Here is a 25,925-nt window from a genome sequence, read left to right as displayed (position 1 = left end):
TTTTAGATACAATTTCTTATAACTTATAATCAGAATCGATTTTAAATAATTAAAGATTGTGTCCCACATAAGAACCGAATTCAATTGTGGCAAAACCAGTTCTTTTAAATTTAAACTAAAAAACTAATTTTGATAAAATGTTTATGACACCAATCTGTAAGTATATCCTTCTATATTAGAGTTATGAAATAACAAACATAAAAAAATACAGCTAAATTAAGTACCTCATTTTTTTGGAAGCCAGTTGAATTTTATAAATTAAATGTTTCAATTACCAAAATGTTACTTGTTTATAATCATTTTTAATTTAAAAAATCTAATTTAAACAGTCCGAAATATGCACAAAAATGGTACTGCAGATATCTATTAAATTATTAAATAACCATTTATAATTTAATGTAAGCCTTATATTCTATTTCAATTGTGATAAAATTAACAACAGGAAAATACCGTTTTACTTTGTATATATTAAAAATAAAGATGAAATGACTCCCTTTTTGAAATGTGACGTTCCCAAGTAAGTTATATATATTTAGTCTTACATTAATTTGTTGTTGTCGTTAGAAATAATATAAATTATCATATTATATTTATGGTGTAATAAATAAAAACTTTAGTTAATTTTAATATTACTACTGATAAAAATCTTAATATCAATGCATTAAAATTTACAATATATAAATATAATTTATAGTTTCTGTGATATATTAATATAATAATTTAATAATTAAATTCTTTCTCAATTATAATTAAATAAAATTTTACAGTTAAATTATTCTAGAAAGATTTAATTTAAATAATTTAATAAATAAGTAATATAATATCTATGTTAATTTTTATATTACATAATGATAGAGTTTTAAATTTTGTTTTTAATGAGCATAAAAATCATAAGGTAAAATTTTATTTGTGTACTTATTTTTTTCTTGCAACTTAATCCACATATTCGGAATGAAACTTAGATTATATAGATAGAGCATAGAACCTCAAAAACGGTTCAAATTTTGGTAATTTTTTGACTCGTTTTTTTTAGCATAAAATGTATTTTGACGTATTATTTAATAAATAAAATGAGTGTTTACGCATTAAAGAATTGCAGAAATTGTAAGATAAGTATTTATCACGCAAAATTGTATGAAAAAACAGAACCTTTTTTTTAAGCATTTCTATGGAGACATTCTATTTATATAATCTAAGGAATAAAATTAGTTTATATTCTTCTCCATCCTAAAACACTGTGTAAGTCAATTATGACCAGTGTGTAGTGAAACACAACTTGCTAGCTCAATACTGTTTATTGTATATCGAAGGTACTAATATAAAAACCTCATCTTTCCTACCCACATAATTATACTACATCTTTCCCCTTATGACATATAACATTATATATATGTATTTATAAATAGTAAGTAAGTATAAAGGTAAAAATATAACAAATATCTGTTCGAATTTAGTATATAAGTGTAAACTAATATAATATGTATAATTTACAACATTAACAAAAACCTATATATATATATATATATATATGTACTCACTACATTAATGTTAATACAATAATACTATTTATCTACCTATTCATCATGAAACTAATTACAAATTAAAAGAATAACAGTATCAACACAAAATTAATTTAAAACACTGTTTGTTTAATTTGATAGTTTTTAGTCGGTTTAATAATAAATATACATAATATTATGTATATTTACTTTAACAATTTATTTACTATATGGAGAACATAGCTACCATATTGGAATACATAATTTGTGATTACATTTTATTTGCATTAAAACCTGTTTTTTTTTTTTCTAATAGTTACAAATTGCGCATCGTTAGTGCTGGGTAATTCGTATGTACGTATATGATTAGATATGCCTGTCTGTATGGCGTTTTCTTTTGCACAAGTACTCGCCTCTGCGTCACAGCCTGTGGTGCTGGATGCAGGAGTCCCTGGCCTTTCTACTGTTTTATTTGTACCTGTGACTGTAGCTTGTGCTCCCTCATTACCTTTGCGCCGCCTGCAAACTATATGACGACGATTACGTCTAAATATACGTCCAGTCTCGTCTTCTAAAATGTACGACCTTGGCTCCTTTGCTTGTTGCACCACCTTCATTAAACGACGTTGACCGCCATCATTAATGACCACCTTATCATTTTGATCCAAGCTGGGGTAGACTTTGTGTTTTGCTTGTCTATCATAGATGGATTTTTGTCTTGTCTGTTTGTTTAATAACTTATCATAATTAAGCTTGTTGTCCACTTTGTCAGCTAATAACGGCTCGTAAATCGGTAGACGGGTATTTAAACGTCTTCCCATCAAAATTTGTGCAGGCGAATCCACACCATCCCTAGGTGTAGATCTTAAATTTAATAAACTTAAATGGAAATCATGTCCCGAATCTTCACATTTTTTTAGCATATTTTTTACGGTACGTATCGTGCGCTCGCTTTTCCCGTTAGATTGTGCATATAACGGAGATGAAGTAACATGCTCAATCTCCCAATTGAAAAGAAATTGTTTAAATTGTTTTGAAGTGTACGCCGGTCCGTTGTCTGTTATTAACATTTTTGGTATACCATATCTACAAAATTGCTCTTTCATTGCTCCAATAACACATGAGCTTCCAATTGAATTTATTCTATTAACTTCTACATAATTTGAAAAATAATCCACTAATATAAGGTAATATTTTTTTTTATATTCAAAGATATCCGACCCTAACTTATTCCACGGTAAATTTGGAATTGAATGCGGTATCATCGGTTCTCGGATCGGCCGCGGTGCATGCAGCGCACACGCGGCACAACTGCGTACGACACTCTCTACGTCACGCGACATGCCCGGCCAAAACATCACCTCCCGTGCGCGCCGTTTGCACCGGTCTATGCCTAAATGTCCTTCATGGACACGACGCAACATATCCTCCCGCAAAGTACTCGGAATGTATAACCGATTATCTTTAAGGATCAGGTTTTCTACATATTGTAAAGTATCCCTATAAGACCACAATAGACGTACTTCTGGATTCACGTTGTGTCTACTTCGAGGCCATCCATTACTAATATAATTTATTAATATTTGCGCTACTCTGTCATTTTTTAATTGCTCTTTTATTAAATCCAGTTTTTTATCACTGTATTGTAAATGCTCTAACATAAAACAGGTTTGTGCTTCTAATTCTTCATTGATCCGTTCATGCATCAGTATAGGTAATGGGGCGCGCGACAAAGTGTCCGCTATGTACATGAATTTGCCGGGCGTATAAACCACTTTGAAGTCATAACTTTGGATGCGTAGCATCATACGTTGCAGTCGCGCCGGCACAGCTGAGAGCGGTTTTTTAAATATAGATTCTAGTGGTTTATGATCCGTCTGTATTGTTACATCGTTTCTACCGAATATGTACTGATGAAAACGTTCGCAAGCAAAGACAATCGCCAGCATTTCTTTTTCTATTTGCGCATAACGACGTTGTGTATCGGTAAGTGTAAGGGAAGCGAACTCGACCGGCCGCCCTGCCTGTAACACCACGCCGCCTAGTGCCTCCGCGCTCGCGTCCACTGATACCACTATAGGTAGTCGGTTCGAATACAGTGCGAGGACGGGAGCTGATGTAATAAGACATTTTAATTTATTTACAGCATTAGTATGCTCGGGTCCCCATACCCATTCCACATCTTTTTTTAGAAGCGCTCGTAACCCTACTACATTTTCGGAATAGTTTGGAATAAATTTAGAAAGATAGTTTACCATACCTAGAAACCTTTCTAGGCCCTTTCTGTCTTTAGGTATTGGCATATCGACTACGGCTTTGACCTTAGCACTGTCGGGCCGCATGCCTCGTTCATCAAAAACATGTCCCAAATATGTAACCTCTTTTACATTAAATTTACATTTTTCTTTATTAAAACGAATGCCTATCTCTTTGGCTCTCTGGAGTAGCTTTTCTAATCTAGCATCATGTTCCTGTTTACTTGATCCCCAAACTACAATGTCATCGATAAATGATTCAGTACCTTCTATATCCTCAAGGTACTGTCTCATTAAACCATGAAACATTTCCGGCGCACAATTAATTCCATAGGGAAGTCTTAAAAATTGATACCTACCATAAGGGGTGCTGAAGGTACAGAGGTCAGCACTAGCCTCGTCCAGTTCCAGCATCCAAAAACCACAGCGTGCGTCCAACACGCTGAAGTGCGTGGCGCCGCGCAGGCGCGCGGCCACCTCCGTCACTGTCGGTAGCGAGTAGTGTGCGCGCTGCACCGCCCTGTTCAGGTCACGCGGATCTAAGCATATACGGATATCACCATTTTTTTTAGCAGCTATAACGATGGCATTCACCCATTCAGTAGGGTAACTCACCTTCCTGACAACTCCTAACTTTTCCATTCTTTTTAATTCTGTGTACAATTTATCTCTCATACCTAGAGGGATCCTACGTGTTGGACAGATAACGGGGGCAACACTTTTATTCACAACAATTTTGTGTTTGCCCGGTAGTTTGCCGAGACCGTGAAATAAATCCGAGTAGTTGTCAATATTTAAGGTATTTACTCTTTGGATCGCTCCTATTTGTAAACATGCATTCAATCCAAGAATGTTTTGACACTTCATATCTGCTATAACAAATTTTAAATTATGTACTTTATTTCTAAAACTAATTTTTAAATTGCAACTTCCAATGACAGGAACCGAGTTTCCCGTGTAGGACAACACTTTTTTATTGTATGGCATAAGACTATTCGGATTTATTCCTAATCTGTCAAAATCTATCTTTGTTAACACATTTAACATTGCCCCTGTGTCTAATTTAAAATTGATACGTTTACCACTAAAGTCTATTATTTCTATCCATTCCTTGGGTAAATATTTTTTACTTTTACCCATATTTACCATATTTATGTATAACACATCCTCACTAGAATCCGACAACGAAGTACTCACGGTATGCACTCTTTTGCCAAGCACTCTATTTGAACACACTCGAGCAAAATGACCTTGACCGTTGCACACGAAACACGTAGACCTAAACGCTGAGCACCGTTGCGCCCCCTCACAGTAGGTATTTCCACAACGCCTACAAGGAGTGTCGCGTTGCTCACGCGGTAGGCGCTGCTCGCTGCGCCCGCCGCGGCGGCCGCGCTGGCGTCGCCGGCCACCGCTCGGGCCCGCGCCGCCGCCTCGGGGCGCGCCGTCACCGTACACTGCATCCACATGAGTACCCGACGACGTCGCCTCCTCTATCTGTCTACGCTCCTCTCTAGACATCTCGGCCGCTTCACAAATTTGCACCGCTTTCGCGAGGGTCAAGTCCTCCGCCCGTAATAATCTATCACGCACGACGTTATCCAATATTCCACAAACTATTCTATCTCTCAGTAAACCGTCCACTAGGTGTTCGAATTCACACCCTTGACTCAGTAATTTTAATGCCGTCACATACTGATTAATTGTTTCCCCAGCGACTTGATTTCTTGTAAAAAATTTAAACCTTAGAGATGTAACATTCACTTTCGTTCCGAAGTGGGTATCAAATTTTTTTTTCAAACACTCAATGTCATCGGGATTTTCCTCTTTTGAATACGAAAACGTAGAATAGACTTCATAGCCCTCTGCTCCAATGAGATTCACTAGCAAGCTCGCCTGTACCTCTTTAGATTCTTTATTGACGCCTGACGCTTTTAAAAACATGGCAAACTGTTGCCACCATTTCCGCCACGTTTCTGCTCGGACGGCAGGATTACCATCCACACGTAATTCTGAAGGAGGACGCGCGTGTTCCATTTTCCAGATATAACAATATGTCTACGGACACTGAACTTGACTTTCTTCACACCGGTTTTTAATTATAATACTGTAAACGCATTTATTTGATCGGACCGCTGCCACCATGTAGTGAAACACAACTTGCTAGCTCAATACTGTTTATTGTATATCGAAGGTACTAATATAAAAACCTCATCTTTCCTACCCACATAATTATACTACACAGTGGTTGACTCGTTAGTTCGCCAAGAGCTAACAAACAAATAAATTAAATATTTTTTACATTTTTATTAGTGAGAATAGTAAAACCTTTGGAAAATACTCTCAAATTACTCACGACATTCTTCCCCCCAATTGGGTACTTAAAACTGGGAGATAAGGCACGCGCCAACAATTGAAAGGAACCTAAATTGCTCAAGTACCCTCCAGTGTCCTTACAATGTGATTGCGAGAGATAACTTAAGTGTTTCATTAAAGTATACTTTAAAGGGCTTCGATTTATGGCACGTACTGTACTGTAATGGAGCTGATACTTGTTACGTTTATGCTGAATCACCTCTATGTATTAGTTGGTAAGTTATTGAATAAAAAATTTTATTCCTATCGTTTAACTACTGGGATCGGCGATATCATGGTTAAATTGATATTAAATTAAGTTAAAGCTTTTACTAAATTAAGAATCTACTGATTCACTGTATCACACAGATTTGTTCAGGTGAATTATAAGATTCTTCCTGTATTCTAAGACTTTTTGATAGTTTGAACGTTATTGAGTAACAATTATGTACATGTTAAATTTATATATTTTCAGATATTTACATTGTATCGACATAGAGAATTTATTTATTATTTTACATAAATTACACTTCCTATATTTTTTTTATACAACATAGAATGGCAAAAAAGCTGACGGCCCACCTGATGGAAAGTGTTAACTGTCGCCTTTAGGCATGAGCAGTACCATGGACATAACAGAGTATACTGTTTCGCCCATGATACCCCCTATGCGTTGCCATTCCTGAGGACTCAGGTGTTATTTCTTCGTACCCAGTAAATTCACGCCATATTCCACCCTTCAAACTGAAACACAGCCATGCAAACACAACTGCTTTATGGTTGAAACACGAATGGGACAGAGGTACCCAAGTAATCGACTTTTGTACAGTCTCCCTCTGGTATTATTATAATTCTTAGGTTGCTTCATGTCAAGGGTGAAAATATGACATAAGGTATCAAGAATGATACCTTATGTCATATTTTCTTACTGCTAAAAATGCTGCTAATATTTTTAGCAGTAATAAAATATGACATACATACACACAAAAATATTAGCAATATTAAAAAATATATATTCTTATAAAAAATATTTACAGAATATCAGTGTTTTGCTCTTTTGAGCTATTCTTCGAAAAATATGTTAAAGTTACAGTTAGGCGGAGCCGTAAATATTTTAAACATTATATGTTAATGAAACTATCATTTTTGACATGAAATTAGTCTTTTTTCGTTATTAGTTAAATTAATGAGATAATAATTAATTAAATAAATGTTAATGAAATTATATTTCAAATTAATATAAAAAATCATGATATTAGTAATAACAATAATGAATGTATAAAACAATATTGTACAAAAAGATCAAATGACGAGTTCTTAATCTAGACTACACTGTGTAAAGCGAGCTAGATGATGAACATGTGAGATTGCACCACAGAAAACCCAGACCCGAAAGGATTTAAAAAAAAAGGTTCTTTTTAATTAAGAACAACCAAAAATCTAATTCGGTGCCTTATTTACGCAAAGGGTGCTCATTTATGTACCAACAAAGTATGAACGTGGTTTATAAATTATAGATGTAGAAGGTGGAACGCGTTTTATGTATCTGTAAACGGTATAAACGAACGAAAGAAATGAATATATGTTTACAATTTGTTTAACCTACTTAATGAGAAAAAAAGTGAAGTTATTTACAAATGGCGTAGAAATAATACCATATGTACTGATAGCGTGCTTATATTGGAGAAAGTGGTTATATTTCTACCGAGTTAAACAAAACCAACATTACTATTGAAAATTTATAAAATTACTAGCCTACAACTTTTTTCACGTGATTGGGATATATTTATTGCCTGGAATAAAAAGTAGTGTATAACCTTATCTATTTCATAAGTAGTACGTATACATCAAATTTAAGAGTGATTGGTTAAGCCTTGAAGGCGCTAAGAGGTATTAAATATTGAAATAAGCAGATTTACATTTACATTATATTATATTATAATAAATATTATTCAAATATATGGGTTATTTAGGTTATTGTTATATACATTCTTTTTATAAAGTGTTTTACCAGTGAAAATTAATAATTTCCCAAAAATCATGTGTCGAAAAATAAATAAGGCAGTCTTTCATATTCATATGGCGCGTTCGCCTGATAAGTTAGTGTGGGTACTTCTATCGCAGTCGTGTTTTCAAGATTAACATTAATATGGAAATTACCTTAAATATCTTCTTATTCCAAATATTTATAAATTTATAAATAGGGAACAAAAGTACTGAGAATATGTACGAAGCTACAAATTCGTTACTACATGATTTACCTAAATAACAAACATGTTCATGGCCTTAATCTCTAATATGGTAGGCATTTATTAACTATTAACTGCTGTAAAAAAAAGTAATCTGAGAATCAATTTTTTCTAAATTTAAATGTATTCTAATACAATAAAATAACCGATTTTTTATTATTTTTAGCAGCGATTCAGCAATGTGTAGACCTATGACCTATTGATCTATAATGAATTCGTCTGTATGAATAAATGATGATGACTCGAATATACGAGTATATTATATATATTACATATTTGGTACTTTTTATAGGCAAGTTCATGCGTCATATATCGAATATATTATATTATTTGACATAAAACATTACGTATTCGTTTTATTATGCTGATACTCAAGAGAGTATCAAGGAAAGGTAAATATTTTCTTCGAATAAACATTGACTGTAGGAAATTGATACAGCAAATACAAGTATATATTACTTTTTCATAGAGTATTGGTGTTAGAAAACTATTTATATTTTCTGTAACCTAGTTGGCTGAATAAATATTAAAGAAAATCATACTAAAGTATATTCTACTTTTGTATGATTTTCTACATACAAAATATCGTGAATCATGAATATTATATAAAATAAAAATAATCTAGTAAATTATTAAACATTAATAAGAAAATAAGCGATAATGAAACTTTGTATTCAAAATTCAAAATTCAAAAATCATTTATTCATGTAGGATATTTTAGCCGCTTATGAACGTCAAATTTTTACATTATAATTTTATTTTTTTCCCTACCGTCCAGTTCGGTATATAGATCCAATTGAGAAGAACTGGCAAGAAACTCAATTGAATTACTTTTTTTTTAAAGCCAGTTTATTTACAACGTATATTTATATAGGTGTCTATGTCTAACATTAAATGAAAATTCAGTACATGAACAACTATTGCCATGCACACTCGTCATTCAAGTAATCGTTTAGTGAGTAATAGGCTTTGCTCAGTAAATATGATTTAACAGATGTTTTGAATTTATTTAAGGGTAATTCCAACATATCCTTTGGTATCTTATTGTAAATTTTTATACCTATTCCCATAAAAGACCTATTAACTTTTTCTAAACGATACTTGGGGACAGCAAGTTTGTCTTTAAATATAGTATTAATATTATGAATATTGCTGTTTTTTGGAAATAAGTCAAGATTTTTATGAACATATAGGATATTTGAATATATAAATTGAGAAGCAACGGTGAGAATATTTGCCTCTTTGAATTTCTCTCTTAATGAGTCACGACTCTTCATACAGTAGATCGCTCGAACGGCACGTTTTTGTAATATGAATATATTCTTAATATCTGCCGCTTTTCCCCATAGTAATATTCCATAAGAGAGTAAACTATGAAAATAACTAAAATAGACTAATCTAGCAGTATCAGTATCAGTGTACTGTCTAACCTTACGCACGGCAAAAGCTGCTGAACTTAGTTTCGCTGCAAGGCTTTGAATTTGTGCACCCCATTGTGTTTTATTATCTAGTGTGATTCCTAGAAAAACAGTAGATTCTATAAATTCGAGAGATTCGTCATTTAATTTAATATTGCAATTAGTATTAAAACTTTTAGACAGAGAGAAATTAACACATTTTGTTTTTTTAGCGTTTAACATAAGATTGTTAATTGTAAACCAGTGCAGTTTTTAGCTAATTGAAAAATATCAGGTATGAATATTTTTATATAAAATTTATTTATAGAAGAAATTAAAGTCTATGAAATTATTTTTATGAATAATGTTTACTTATTTTTTTTTTTTATTGTTGATCGTTTGATTCTGTAATAATTAGGATAGATTATTCTAACTTAAGGAGTAGGTAATTAATTGTGTGACAATTGTTATCATATTAGGATATTAGGTTTATTCATTGTATAAATTACTCTAGTACCTAAATAAATCCATAGTTTGTATCCTAATGAGGCAAATTAGATAAAATAATATGCGATTAGAAAGATTCATTATCATAATCATCATCATCTCAGATATTATATGTCCACTACTGAACATAGGTCTCTTCCACAGACTGCCACGAGGAACAGTCTTGAGTCATATATAGATATATTAGAAAGGTATATTTTATTAATGGATGAAAATGGAATGGTAACCCCACCCGCGTTATCGGTATACACCGATGAGGCACTAGTGGAAGATGATAGGTGAGAATGAATGCAGGTCAGTTGGCCCACCATGTTGAATTCAACAAGAATTAACTATGATGGTTTCCAGGGGGAACCACGTGGAGGTCGACCTGACAGGGTATATTGTTAGTAATGGGGCTATATGACCCCAATACTAACAAATAAACCATACTAACAATCCCTTTCCTTCAAGAAAGATATATTAGGAAGTTTCAATAGTTACAAATTAAAATTTAAAATAGAAAAGATTTACCTTTATAAGAAACGATTATCGCCCAATATTTATCTTGATTGACCCATCACACGTAGTGACCGCAACTATTTCCAAAGTTAAATTGCTATCTTTGCGTCTATTTGATTACGAACACAATGAGCTTTAATAGAAAACCTTATACCGTGCTAGCGGCTATAAAAGGAAGGGTGCGAATAAATCTAATTGACGAGAAGGTATCTCGTGGTATTCATGAAATATAGATGAGTTACCTGAGGGTATGACTGATAACAATACTGGTATATATGTAATATACACTATACTAGTGTAGAGCAAAATGCTTTTCTGTTCAGTATTATTTTTATGATGACATCGATGGTATAGACATAGATGGTATATACCGTCTCACCTCCCTATGATCACGGGTTCGATCCCTGCACAATACAAATAATGAGACTGTTATCAAAGAATAATTTGTAATCTTTCTGTTGATGATGGAGATTGCGGACACTTGAACAATCAAATTAGTATTTTTTTTTTGTTGGGTGAAAATGGTATGGTAACCCCGCCTGCGCTAACGGGATACGCTGGCGGAGCACCAGTGAAGGGTGATTGATGAGAATGAAAACAGGCCAGTTAGCCCATCATGATGAATTCATCAGGAATTAACCATGATACTTTCCAGGGGGAACCGCGAGGAGGTCGACCTGGTTGGGTATATTGATAGCAATGGGATTCTCAGTTTCCATTACTAACAATCCCTTTCCCCCCATCAAATTAGTATCTGGAATTCTTTTTTAAGCGACAAAATATTTATACTACTTCCACAGGTTTTGAAAGAACACAAAGTATTATAAGTAATTTTTTTCTCACTTATAAAAATTTATTACAAACGATTAGGTCACTTGAAATCTTTTATCAGATTCAATGTAGCGAAAAATAAGATAAATACGAAATACATGAAGCAGAAATATACACTCGCTGTTGTGTTTTCGATTTAAGAATATGTGAGTATTTCATACACTTAACATCATCTACGGTGTGTGACCGCCATAACTTATAAACAGCTGTTACACCAGGATTATTATTGGTCCCTTGACATTAGACATTCATCGTCCACTGTTGAATGCCTCCTTCGTACTGTAATAAATAACACTCGAGCCTACATCTTATTTATTTATTTATTTACACTTTATTGCACCAAGTAAAAAGAGAAATAACAAATATAGTAAATATTAATGAGAAGAATGAGAGAATTTTCTTCCCACTTCCTTTCTCCATCTCCATCTATCCTCTTCTTACCCTGCATTATTTTGACATCTTCACTCTATCCAATACTGGAAGTTAAATAAATAAACATAGACAGTAAAAAAAACAGCATTTAAGATATTTTTATACATATTATATGAAGCTTAATATTGATCTATTGATATAGAGTAAACTAGCGACCCGCCCCGACTTCACACGGGTGCAATGCTGATACTATTAATTATCAGTGTTCCTCTACTATATAATGCATATATTATACATATAAACCTTCCTCTTGAAGCACTCTATCTATTTAAAAAAACCTCTTAACATCCGTTGTGTAATTTTGAAAGTCTAATCATACATACGAACAGACAGCGGGAAGCCACTTTGTTTTTATACTTTGTGGGGATATATCACGTTTGTGTTCGGAAACGAAAATTTTCTGTAAATGTGAAACCAAAGCGATCTCTCTAAAACACAAGCTTATCTTTTAATAAAACGCCCAAGCCCTCGGTCCAAATACAAAACTAATTTCAAACTTAATCACGACCCAAAGTTTGTAAAAGTTCTCAATACGATTTATATTTAATCTCTGCCCTTTACCCCGTTAAACCATAAAATTAAAATGTTATAAACCTGGATGGTTATGAAATAGTAATTAATGTCGCTATATAATTCAACAAAAAGCTATTATAGTCGTCATTTAAGTAAATCAGTCCCAACCATTCTTAAAAAAAAACTCAAGATGCGCATTCTCATACGAAGGCGCACTTCTGCGTACTCGCGTAACCGTCTCCAATTCAAATTATAAAAATAAATAGTTGTTCCAGAATAAGTAGTACCAAATATTTATCATAATTTAGAAACTAGGTATATAGATGTAATATTTAAAAATAAAGATAGTAAGAATATTTTAGCATATTTGACTACAAATATCTAGTTCAGTGGAAAATATGGTTAAATGCATTCTATTCTCAGTGACGTTTTTACTTTCTGTTTGAGCATCTCTATTTTTTACTATTGATCCGGTTCGACTTAGCGAGGAAAGAGACAATTTGAGAAAATAGATAAATAGATAATTTATTTACCTTACTTACAGCACACAAACAACAATAGGCATACACAATAAAAAGAGATAAAATAATACATATACAAAATTAAAAACAAAAAACACAAAAGAAATAACAGTATTTTCCTTTCATGCGTGTGCTATAATAATACAAAATGGTCACAACTATTTTTTGTTTTGTCCTGAAAAGAACAAAACACTGATATTCTGTTGTAGCCAGAAGCCTAAAATAATATACAGCCTGTGTCTGTTATGGATCATGCAACTTTCTATTGGTAGAAGAATTTTTAAAATCAATTGAGTATTTTTTAAATTTATAATGGATAAATAAAAAAAAAAATCTCTGTATAAAATCATATCATAATATAATATCTCTGTATAAACAAATGACCTCAACAGATATTTTCTTCGAGTAATATTTTGAACAATGAGACGAAAATAAAGCAATTGACGCTCAAGTAATATTGGAAGGACTACGCGATGCCGAGTACTTTGTATGTAATTATAAAAGGACGAGGCAACAATTTCTATTCGGTAGAGATTTTTACAGTACATTTCTTCATTTTGCGAGGAACCGAAAAGTTTAATTCACGTTACAAAATACATTGTAATTTGTCATATAACAAAAATTAAACACTTTTTCAAATAAAATAATATTATTGCAATTTCCTTATTTCGTCTTTTATTCACAATAATAAATATATAATAAGACGTGTATTGTTTGCAATAACGCTCAAGATGAAATATCATATTTCTTTTATTAGACATATAAAAACCTCTTTTACATTTAAATTTGTACATGTTTTATTGTTATAAAACACGAATGAAAAAATAAAGCTTCATACTAACTTTAAATGCAGGGGTTGAGATGTTAAAAAAAATGTTGGGAATAATAAATAAGTTTATCTGATAAAAGACTCCTTAAAAAGCGTTTTTATATTACTCCTTATATTTACGTAACACAGCAGTATCATTATATTTTGTAATAACGATTCTTTTGATGAATAACAATAAGTATAAGAATTATAGGAATAAGTCACTGAAACAACGTTTGCTGTTCATTGAAGTATGTTATTATATCTGTGAACTATTATTTCACTGTAATTTATTCCTTTATATTCTTTTATTTCAATATTATACATGTGTTTACACAAAGTAATGATATGATACTCATTTAAACACATCGCCCTTCATTGAAGATGATGTTTTCCATTTTCCATTACTCTTATTGGAGATTACAGCTGACGACTTTTGTCTTTATAAAATCGCTTTGGCATATTCTTTTTTATGAGTCTAACAGTAAATTCAGTTTTATGAGTCACCGCTAAATAAGTCAAGAGTCACTTCTATATTTGTCTGAAACATCCAATAATAAGAGACTGCATTGCGTATATTACCATATCAATACATGCATATAATATATTATGTTAGTCACAATAAACTATTTTAACTTCTATTACGACTTAGGTATAACTAATGATAATAATCCATATATCTGTATGTGACCACATGGCTATGGTTCGCTGTAATGTAGTGAATGGATTTTAATGATATTTAATATTGTGACACTACGGATAATAATAGACATTTACTATATAATAATTTTAACTATGCTTTATCGAATATTAAAGCAAAACGTTTACTAAATCGTGTTTAATTAAATACATTAAACATTATAACAGATTAATTACAACTACTTACAAAGCACAAGTTGGAGTCTACATAAAGTAATTATTATTACCTTTGAAATATCAATCACATACCAGCTGGTTTCAATTGTTTCTGTGGAGCTCTAAGCCAAGAAGTATGCTAAAGACGATTCATTGCTGTAATCTAAACTTCAAAATCGAGAATGTTATCGTAGCATTGGCCGCATCTCTGTGTGTATACAGAATACATTTTGGAGAGCGCTGCATTACTCTTTGCGTATTTTTTTCTGTAAAGTAATTTTTGCGTCTATTTTTTATATAAAGATTTTTTTTAATATGAAAGTGCTCTCTATAGTATTTTATTGTCACTTCAAATTCAAACCATCTTTATTCAAACAGACATGTTTATAAGCACTTTTAAATAGTCATTTTTTTATGAACCTTGCAATAGGTTTTTCAATTTATTATTTGCTAAGAATAACCTGCAAGGAGCTCTACAGTTACTCTTTTAAATCTCTGTTAATATTTAATGGTAAAAAATACTCTAGAAAAATATTAAATAATAAAAAAAATCTTATATCAGAAAATTTGTTATAATATTTCCAGGTATAGGAATTTGATAAACTAAAAGCTTTTAGCGAGGGTAACAGGAATAACCATTTCTTTTTATGGGGGTTAGCTAATATAAGGCATAGATACTACATACAAATAATTCATAAATCTGTCATCGATGAACAAAAAAATTTATTTCGTTTTTCAAGCTGTAATCGCTTGCAAATTGGTTACCTCAATTTGAAGCATGCTGGCTGACTGACGGACTGTTCCTTATTACACTATTATTACCACTTTCCATCAGGTCGGCCGTCAGCTTGATTGCCATTCTAAGTTGCATAAAAAAAAGAAAATATTAATGTCTGAATTCATGATAACGATATATGAATTACGTATAACTATTGAAATAGTTGAAATAGTTGAAGAGTGCTAAAGTTAAACATTTAAAACATTCACAAGTTGTGACTAGTATTTTTTATACTATTGGTAGTACAGCGTAAATATTTTAGACTTTAGAAATAATATTTTGTGACGTTGAATCCAATCAGCTCATTAGAGTCTTGCTGAAAAGCAAATGTCCCTTTTACTATGATGAGCATATACTATTATTATGGCAACCAGGTAACTTGGTATAGGCTTTCCAAAATTTATTCTCATGTATGTCTCATGAATCTCATTTCTAATACATGGCTTTGTTTCATTAATCACGTCTTTGATATACCATGAATTATAAAGAAAACAGGTTTAATCGTTCCCTTTTGTGATTAATAAATTGCTTATAAGACATATGTTGTATTATTTAATTACCTCCGTAGTCACGTTATTTTGCGTAAATAAAATCTCAGGTTCGATTTCTGATCAGGTCAATTTAGAAAACCTGCTTTTTTTAAATACCTCGGGGTCTAGATGATTTGGGATTTCTTAATGGGTTATAATGGAATGGTAGCCCCGCCTGCGCTACCGGGATATGCTGGCTATCTGTAATCCCTCACTGGTGCCCCACCAGTGAGGGATTACAGATGAGGTTCATCCTCATCTGTAATCCCTCATAGGCAGGTCAGTTAGCCCATCGTGACGAATGCCACCAGAATTCCGGTTTCTAGGACGGTTTCCAGGAGGAACCGCGTGAAGGTCGACTGGATAGGGTATATTGCTAGTAATGGGTCTATTAGACTCCAAAAATAACATACCTTTTCCATCCAGGTGGCTTGGGCTGTACTCCTTCGTGTTTGTCGCCTAGTCGGTTGCCTTATAAATTATAACATAGGGTATCTTAACTTGAAGAATCAGGTGATCTAATGTGATTGTGTGGTACATACTATTATTATTTGCAAGAAATGCAATACATAGATATTTTCTGTATATACTTTTATCATACGTTATGTACTTGTATAGGCTAAGCCTATTAAGTTTCTTCTTGTAAGGAAAGAACTTTATCTAATAAATGATTCACCTCTCGTTCGACTGTGGAGATAGCATTAAAGTATAAATTATTTACAAACCGAGCTCAGAATTTTCTATCAAGTCATTGTTTCAAATCAAGATTGGATGCGCCTAAAGTACTCGTATTGACTTTTCCTATTTAGTTATCACAATTGATACTCCTTTATTAAAGGAATTTATGGGGCTATTTGATATAAAAAAAAATGTAAAAATACAGAGACTAAAAAAACGGCACTTTTTTCTTTTCTGTTCTATTCTACAGAAAATAAAAGTGCATTTAGCCAAATTTTTGTATTTACCATATATTTGACCGTCTATTGGCCTATGGTAATCAAACGTGCCGAAATATTTCTACAAATTTTGTAAAAATTATACGTCAGACATGTTCGGCAAGTAGGTATTTATCTCCTCGTCTCGTCGCCTTATCTACAAATACTCGTATCTTTTTTTTAATATAAATTCCATAAATGCCATCATTTTATGTATGAGATTGGGAATCTTATTTTTTTATATCAATAAATGGGCATCATGGAATACTCCATGATGCTCATGCTGTTCCTCAGACGTCACTTTCCCTGAGAATGGAGTATATATAGAGGCATTTTTAAGCAATATTGTAATTAATAATAACTTATTTTTTATCGAAATCTATATAAGCCGGTCAAATAACTTTAACTTTTCTATCCATATAGGGAGCCATGAATACTTATTGGGTATTGCACTCCCTTCAAAACCCCAAGCGTAAAATATTCATAGTTTTCTAGGCCACTAAACTCCCAAACAAAAGGCGTTTGTAAATTAGTTTATAGTTCAATGGAAAACCATTATATGTATAATATTTTTGTATTACTTACCTATACTTTTTTGTTTTGCTAAGTTTATTATTGTAATACTTTGAAGGAAATAACATCTATCTATTTATGAAGCAAATATTACTAGTGATCGTCATCCTTACTTTGGTGTCTCGGTAGCCATTAACCAGTTTTGAGTCTGCGACAACATCACTAATAAGGCACCTCTGTTATGTGTCAATAAACAATATTTTCAAAAACGATTTACAACTTTATCCCCATCTCTTAATGAACAGTATTGAATGTCTATATTTGTTGATGCAGTAACGGAATGTCACAGTTCTATCGAATAGTGATAGATTGTCTGTCGGTTTATAATCTCGTTTTCTATTTGTACACATTTAAAGAAAACATCGTCTATCTTAAGTCTACTTTGTTTTTATTTTATCATTGTTTATACTAAAGTGAGCTATTAATATTGATGCATTTTTTAAATTCTTCTGTTGGTATTAAATTAATTTTGTCGTATTTAATTTGACTGTTTTGTGAAGTAAAATTGAATTTAATCTGCATTTTTTTACAAAGAAGTTATGCATAATTCATTTATAGAAAATTAGACAATACTGATTAATTATTTATATTTTTTTAATTATCTTGATATCTAATTAGGTATCGTTATTGATGGTTTTGTTGCATATTGCAAATATTTATATTATTAAAATATTATTTATCTACTTTACACATTATATAAAAATAAGACCCTATTATTATGAAATATTTGATACCTTAGTCAAAATAAATAATGTATATATAGTAATATTTTTTAAATGAGAGATTCATTATACAGAATCACTGAGCGTAATGGTTAAATTTTCAGTAATAGCACCTAAAGGCAAGATTCTTTTTTTTTTCTAACCCAACTTTGTTGTTATGAAAAATTGTAGATACAATTATATTCCCTTTGACGATCATTCTACTTTCATTTCGAAATCATTATGAAAGTTTATATAAAAAAGAATAAAATCACATCGTTTCTCCCAAAAAAGGACAGTCATTAAAATTACCAACGGTGCAAATTGAGATATTCCTCCCGTTAATACTATATAATGATAGACAATGATGGTTTGCGTGAAAGATAATTTTTTTAATTCGTGTGCTTAGGCGTTTAAATATTCGGCATACATTTTAGTGCAGAATATGAATATAAATATAATAATTGATGTATAATAATAATATGTCAAATAATACGCAAAATAAACCAGAGAGAATCTAATGCCAATGGCCTCTATCTTTCCTTATAACACTTCTTGTTTCGTCCACTTTCATAACTCGTCTCATGCGTGTATGTTAGTTCAGGAAGCTGTCGACTTCTTCCTCAAACAGTACATGATTTATATTATCACGATCAATCTTACTAATATAGTTAAATTTAAACTAAATGATATATGAACATGGGAAATATTCAGAAAAAAATAATAATAAGGGATTTTAATAATGACAATAGATGGCAAACTAGTAATTATTAAAAAAATTATATATCTGTATGTTTGTTTTCGCATCTCACAAAAATAACTGCTCTAATTGCGATTTGCAAAATTCTAGATGCGGTTTTCCCAGTTGTGTTCCTAACGGTCTAACATAGAAATAACGTATATTTCATTTTAATAGGTCATCTAGAAAAGGTGTATTGCATTATTTTCCTATTGTAGTGATCCACGCGTTCGACGCAACGGCCAAAAAGCTAGTACGAGTATAATATTATAAAATATAACATAAAATCTCTCTATAGTAAATTATTGAAATTAATTTACTACAGAGAGACTTTCTACAAAAATAGTCTGCAAGAGTCGTCGTCATAGAATATAGAACGGGAGTAAATCCATTCTCAGGTTGGTCCCACATTATTATTCACATTATTATTCTCACACAACAAAATAAATATTAAAATCTATTCGAGAAACTTCTTCTTTTGAAAATTTATAAAAAACTAGATATAAACCTGTTTAATTTTTAAAACCTGTAAAATTTAATATAATTAAGATTCTGTGGAAAAGACTATTTAGCAATAGGACCGCTTTTTATATATTACATTATTTGAATCAGATTAAAAAAGAAATAAAGTAAAATAATAATAATTAGATATTTGAACACTCATGAAAGTTGATAAGATATTAGGTATAATATATAATGTGGATTTGCATTTTAACTTTTAGAGTTTCGTGCTGCATGTTTTATGTCTTGTAAAAGACAGGAATTAACGTGATCATTTAGGTAAACGATCGAATTATTTCCGATTTTTCAAAAAAACATATAATATGTGGTTACAAATAAATAGATACGATGCAGTAAAGTGCTAATAAATAAAAGTGAAATGTATAGGACACTATAAAGGTGGACAATGACAGTATCAGAATAATAGCCTAACCTATTACATAAAGCACTAAAGAGGCCATCAGCTAGACAAATGATACTAGTAAAGTGGCCACAAAAGATGGATTGATACAAATACAGATAGTGCAGTAGAAAAATATGGGTTGTATATTTGTTAATAAATTTTTTAATAATTTCTTTCTCTGAAACCCATAGACAAATGCCTTCGATGATAGATAAGGATAAAAACAGGTCAGTTATCCATCGTGACAAATTGTACAAAAATTAACCGTGATGTTTTCTAGGAGGAACTAGGAGAGGTATTTTACAGGTTATAAGACCTCTTTAATAACAACCCCCCCCCCCCCCGGTTCCTAGATTTCTTTTTAATGATATTAATGGAATGGTATGCGCTGGCGGGACACCAGTAACGGATGATAGATGAGAATGAAAAGGCACGTCAGTTAACTAATCGTGATGAATAAATCTGGAATTCAACACGATGGTTTCCAAGGGAAACCACGTGGAGGTCGACCTATCAGAGTACATTGCTAGCAATGGGGTTGTTAGTCCCCAATACTAACAATCTCTTCTCACTCCCTCGGTTCCTAGATAAGGCTGAACGAATATCGTGGCTTAGGATTTGTTTTAAAATTTTCATTAACAATTACAGAATGAAATGCCGACTCAGTACTGGGAAATAAAAGATCAATGAGTGTATGTTTTAAATTAATCAACCGTACAATATCGTATGCATTCTGAATTGAAAATTGCGCATTGTAATTGCAAATCAAGACGCTCGTATCGCAGGCTTGTACTTCTTGATTGTATATTATATGCAACATGTTACTATATAAATATTTATCATTTATCTTTGACATTAAAATATTACATATGTTAAATTCTAAAATTACATTTACATTATTAATTATATAAATATTGTAATAAAAAGTACAGGTACATTTTTTCAAATTGAAGACGTCGTTTCAAATTAAAGTCGTTGTTGCGTTTTTAAAACGCGGATGGTATTTAAAATTTTGTTAGCAGGCAATATGGCAAAACAACTGTATATCTAATCTATGTGAATATTAAATAAATGTAATATGTTTATAGTTTCTATTATGTTATACCTTTACTAGAATAAATTAGAAGGTAATCATTGAAGATACTCTTGAGGGTCGCACAATTAGTTGATTAACACTGAGTGTAATAAGTAATTAATTTATGAAAATGAATATAAACTTTACCTATATAAATCTCTAACAACAAAGTAGTTATTATAACCTAAAAGTGTTATAAGTATATACAAAATTGTTAAGCAGGTATTTAAAAAAATATGTAAGTATACTAAATAGACATAAATTGCAAAGATGACAGCTTACTTAGATAATCTCAATTTTTTTATTATATTAAAAGAACTTAACTATTAATAACTTTAACATTATTATTTCCAAATCACGAATATAAGACTTTACAATACAATTTACTATCTGCTTTATTTGCAAATCTTGATAGGCAGCTATAGTAAGTAATATAACACGAAACGAAGCCGGCGCTTCCGTTTATGCATTCGCAAAATTCGAGCCACTTCGAGTAATTTCCGTCAAAATCATTCGATTCGGCCTCTGCATAGATAGTATTGGATTTCTAGTTTTACACCCGAACCGAGAGCGACGCTGTCTAGTGATTTACTACCCCGAATTATATGACCCAAAAGGTACTGAAGTTGAAAGTAATCAATATCAAAAACTAATAAAAACAATATACATAGACAAGTCGCTTAGATGTGAAAATTAGTTAATTCTTAGTAATTTCATCACGATGAGCCAATTGATCTGCTTTATTCTTCATATATCATCCTTCACTGATTCTCCACCTAAATTAAGTGTAGCTATTTTATTTTAAGTTTTATTCCATTTAATGCAGGGAACCGTTTTCTCAACCGTTTAGGTAGGTAGGTAACCGTTAGGTTTAGGATATATATATATATATATATATATATATATATATATATATATATATATATATATATATATATATATATATATATATATATATATATATATATATGTGTAATTTAAAATTATCATAAGTAAATATATATCCAAAAAAGCATAATAAATAGCCAAATTTTCATCCTCTTATTTTAAGTTGACAGATTATAAATTTTTTTTTCATAATGGGTGATAATGGAATGATAACCCCGCCTGAGCCATCGGTATACACTGGTGGGGCATCAGTGAGTGATTATAGGTGACGATGAAGTAGGTCAGTTAGCCCATCGTGACGAATTCGACAAGAATTAGCGACGATGGTTTCTAGGTGGAACCACGTGGAGGTCGACCTGATAGGATATATTGCTAGCAATGGGGCTTTCAAACTCCATTACTAACTATCCCTTTCCCTTCCAGATTATTCTAGACTAGATTGTGGTAGAGATTTTTTTTTATTGTTATTCGTTCCATGTTTATTTTTGAATAAATAACGGTCGACTTTATAAATTTCACTTTTAATTTAATTAAAACATAACTATTTAAATTCATATAAAGATTATTTAATTATCACACAGTATGTTAGTAGTTATTAATTTTTTCCTTTCCAATTTCATATCCCTTCAATTCAATTATTACCTACAAGCACTTATGCTGATCGAGATTTCAGAATCATATACCTTTTTTCTCCACTCCTCACTGGGAGCAGTGTCGATATATAAACATCTATGGTATAATGATTATATCAAATCCATAAACATAGTTAAGCTATGTGGAATTTATGTAGGTTCTTACTTAAATCTCCAATTTGTCCCAGTCGATGAAAGCAGTCACTGAATTGGAAATAATAAGGATTCTTCCTAATAGGTCGGATATCTTTGATCGGGCTACCTCAACTAAATGTTAAGGTCATTAAAATTACTTGTATAATCCATAGATATTATACGGAAGGCATGAAACCACCCACTCACTGACTTCTTGACATCTCAAAATTTGACCTAAAAACTAACAGTTGATAGATCCTATAATAAATCTATTTCAGCGGCAGGTGTCCAATTTTTTTTTTAATTCTATATAGCAGATTTGTAAGTATTAAGACATGAAAAACATTAATATTTTATAATGAAATCGAAACTTAAACAGAATCCAAATTCATTAATGAAAATGTCATAAAAATTCTATATTTACTAAATGGCTTTTAGCATATCTATATCCTACTATCTAGATCTAACTAAGCTGTGTTAACGTCTAGTAATTATAATACCATATCAGCCTTTCACTATCCACGACTGAACATAGACCTCCCCTATTGGTGGGTTTTGCCAGTAGTTGCCACGCAACCGTTTGTTAGCAATTGGCAACCACAATTAGACTTTGGTGTCTCGCCTCTTATGATATTCTACTCTAGGCAAGCAATATGAAAAGGGTTGTATGAATTCCCACTGAAATAGGAAAAAAATAATTTCTCGAGTTAAATTGTGTAGTTTTAGGTGATAAGCTGTGACTTTATTTTATATTCTAAGTCCTAAGTAAAAAGATCTTTTTTTCTTCATCATAATCACAAATACCACACGCTCAGTAAATGGCTCGATATAGTTTTGTTTTTAATTTTAACTCACGTGTTTTTTATTAAGCATGCTGTTTTATGTAATACTGCTATCTTGGATATAAAAAAAGCGATGATCACTCAATTTTCTCTTTACATCCATAATACAATATCTACTTTAAATAGAATTACTTAATATTTAAGAATATGGGCAGAAATATACATACTGTTAAATAAAAATTCAATTAGGTACTTAACCATGAATATAATGGTATTATATATAAATGATACATAATAATAGGAATCATTTATATTCTGTTTATTTTCAAGTGACTTATTAAGAGGGTTCTTGATCCGACGATATTGTTTTACTAATATATATGTTACAGGATAATCTTTGCGAATTATAATATTATTTTTATATTTTTGGAATCGAAATAGTTACTCTCTTCTCAGTCCAATGTGCGTATTTTTATCACAATATTATTTGAGCAGAACATTTTACTATAAATAAATATTTTCAAAATTTCTTATTAATACGGTCATTAAATTTTCATGAAACTAATAAGTTCCCTTGAGATCAACCCAAAAACTTCTTCCGGACTATAGATAAGTTTTTAGTTATATGTGTATAATATATATATAATGCATACTAGAATACGTACAATATATCATATTTAAGTAAAAGGAATATAGAGAATTTTTTTTTTCTTTTATTTTTAGATAAAGTATAAATTAAAGTATAAGTATAAATTGCGCAAAAAATAATTACAACTTAGCACATACATAAAGACGTTTAATATATATTTAAGATGTTTATAAGTAAGCATATATTTTTTTCCACAATCCTCTAATTTTTCTTCGCACAATTTTTATGAGTTGTGATATTTTTCATTCTTCTGGTTTTATTAGTTCTAAAATTTAGAACTGACAAAACAAGAAAAAAATGCCTTATTTTATATACAAGATTATAATGTAATACAAAAAAATAAATAGAGTACAATGTAATAAAAGTGCAAACAATAACAAGAACACAATAAGAAGATATGTAATTGTAAGTTTAGAAATGACTTTTAAGGAACTTAATAGAACATATAATATAGTTAATGTAATACATTTATTTAACAGAATCCACTGTGTTAATTTTTATCTAACGCCATTCATTACTTACACGTTAGTTAAACAATAATTAAAAATTACATCACTACTCAATCATTTTAAAACCGGTGAAATCGTACAAACTGCCAGCCGAAAAACTACCGGCCGACATATTTTTCGTGTGCATTAAAAAAAAAATAAACGTAACATGCATTACCTGGAAAATTATAAGCCAACGACCTGTAGCAATTTTCACCGACTATTCAAAATCCCACTTGTGTACTTTTATATGAGCACAACACTATTTACACTAACTGTAACACCATAAAATTTACAGTACACAATGCTGATTGTAAATAAAATATTAAAAATATATTTAAATTAAGAATAAGTTATGTTCCATTTACGAATTATTCCGTTTTGTTTACAATGTTCCGCGAATGTATGAGTATACGTCACACAGTAAAACGAGCTCTCTCACCGCCTGCACGTAGCGAACTGGATGGCGGGTGGCGTAGCAAGAAAATTGTTATACATACTAACTAGCCTGTTGAGTATGGAAAATGTCGTTTCGCACACAGCGGTTTATTTTTCAGTTGTATGTATACACAATATATTATATTTTCACCGCGCTAAGACTTTTTAGAACAATTGTAAAAATAACCGGATTGACTTAAGCGTTTTTTGTCAAGCATTCTCAACAAGTTGTGCGATCATCAACGAAAATACATGCAAATCTGATTATATATAAAAATAATATATTTATAATGTGCGCTTATGAAGTAATATAATTTTAATATTATATTTATTACTTATCACCTTTAAATTTTATTTTGGGATATTGACAAATATAAATATAATAATATTTACGTTATCCTGCTAATTTAATTTTCCGAGTATCTAAATGCAAGCTACACTAATATTCTACAGAGGAGCGATATGATTGTTTGTTTATAATAGATAAACTCAAAAAAAAAAACTCAATTAATTTTATAAAATTCTTTCAACTATAGAAAACCATCAGCCAGTAAAATACATACTATACAACAATAATAATATACAATAATATTATACAATAAAATAAGCATACATTATTTTCAAAAATTCTATCTACAAATGGGAACCGAACCAGATCACTAGTTCATTTATAATTATGGACACGCAATTGTAGTACATAATACATTTATGCGGTTAGAGATCCAAACTCATAATGACGTCGAATGATAAGGCGTGTCGTCATCTCTAAAGTGGCGAAAACGTGTAATGCTAAAATGTGTTTAGTTTTAAGTGAAAGGTTTTTATCAGCATATTTTGAATAAATGTTACTTACATTTAGTTAAAATAAATATAGAGTTTGTAGAGCTGTTTGAATATTTATTACCAATTTGGTTATGTCTTAGATTTATATCATAAATACTTTTATTGTAATTCC

General features: G+C 31.1%; 1 protein-coding gene across 1 annotated transcript in view; it reads right to left on the bottom strand.

Annotated features, from left to right (window-relative positions):
* LOC113516302 (rap1 GTPase-activating protein 1) overlaps nucleotides 1–24,971 on the bottom strand; it is a 319,783-nt gene extending 294,812 nt beyond the window's left edge. The window contains exon 1 of the mRNA XM_052900956.1: nucleotides 24,711–24,971. The gene's annotated coding sequence lies outside the window, so the exon portion shown is untranslated. The remainder of the gene's footprint in view (nucleotides 1–24,710) is intronic.
* Nucleotides 24,972–25,925: the final 954 nt, after the last annotated feature.

Source organism: Galleria mellonella, unplaced genomic scaffold (assembly GCF_026898425.1).
Source record: "Galleria mellonella isolate WM207_F2 unplaced genomic scaffold, CSIRO_AGI_GalMel_v1 utg74, whole genome shotgun sequence".
Classification (NCBI taxonomy): Eukaryota; Metazoa; Arthropoda; class Insecta; order Lepidoptera; family Pyralidae; genus Galleria; species Galleria mellonella.
This window is presented reverse-complemented; position numbering and strand designations above follow the sequence as displayed.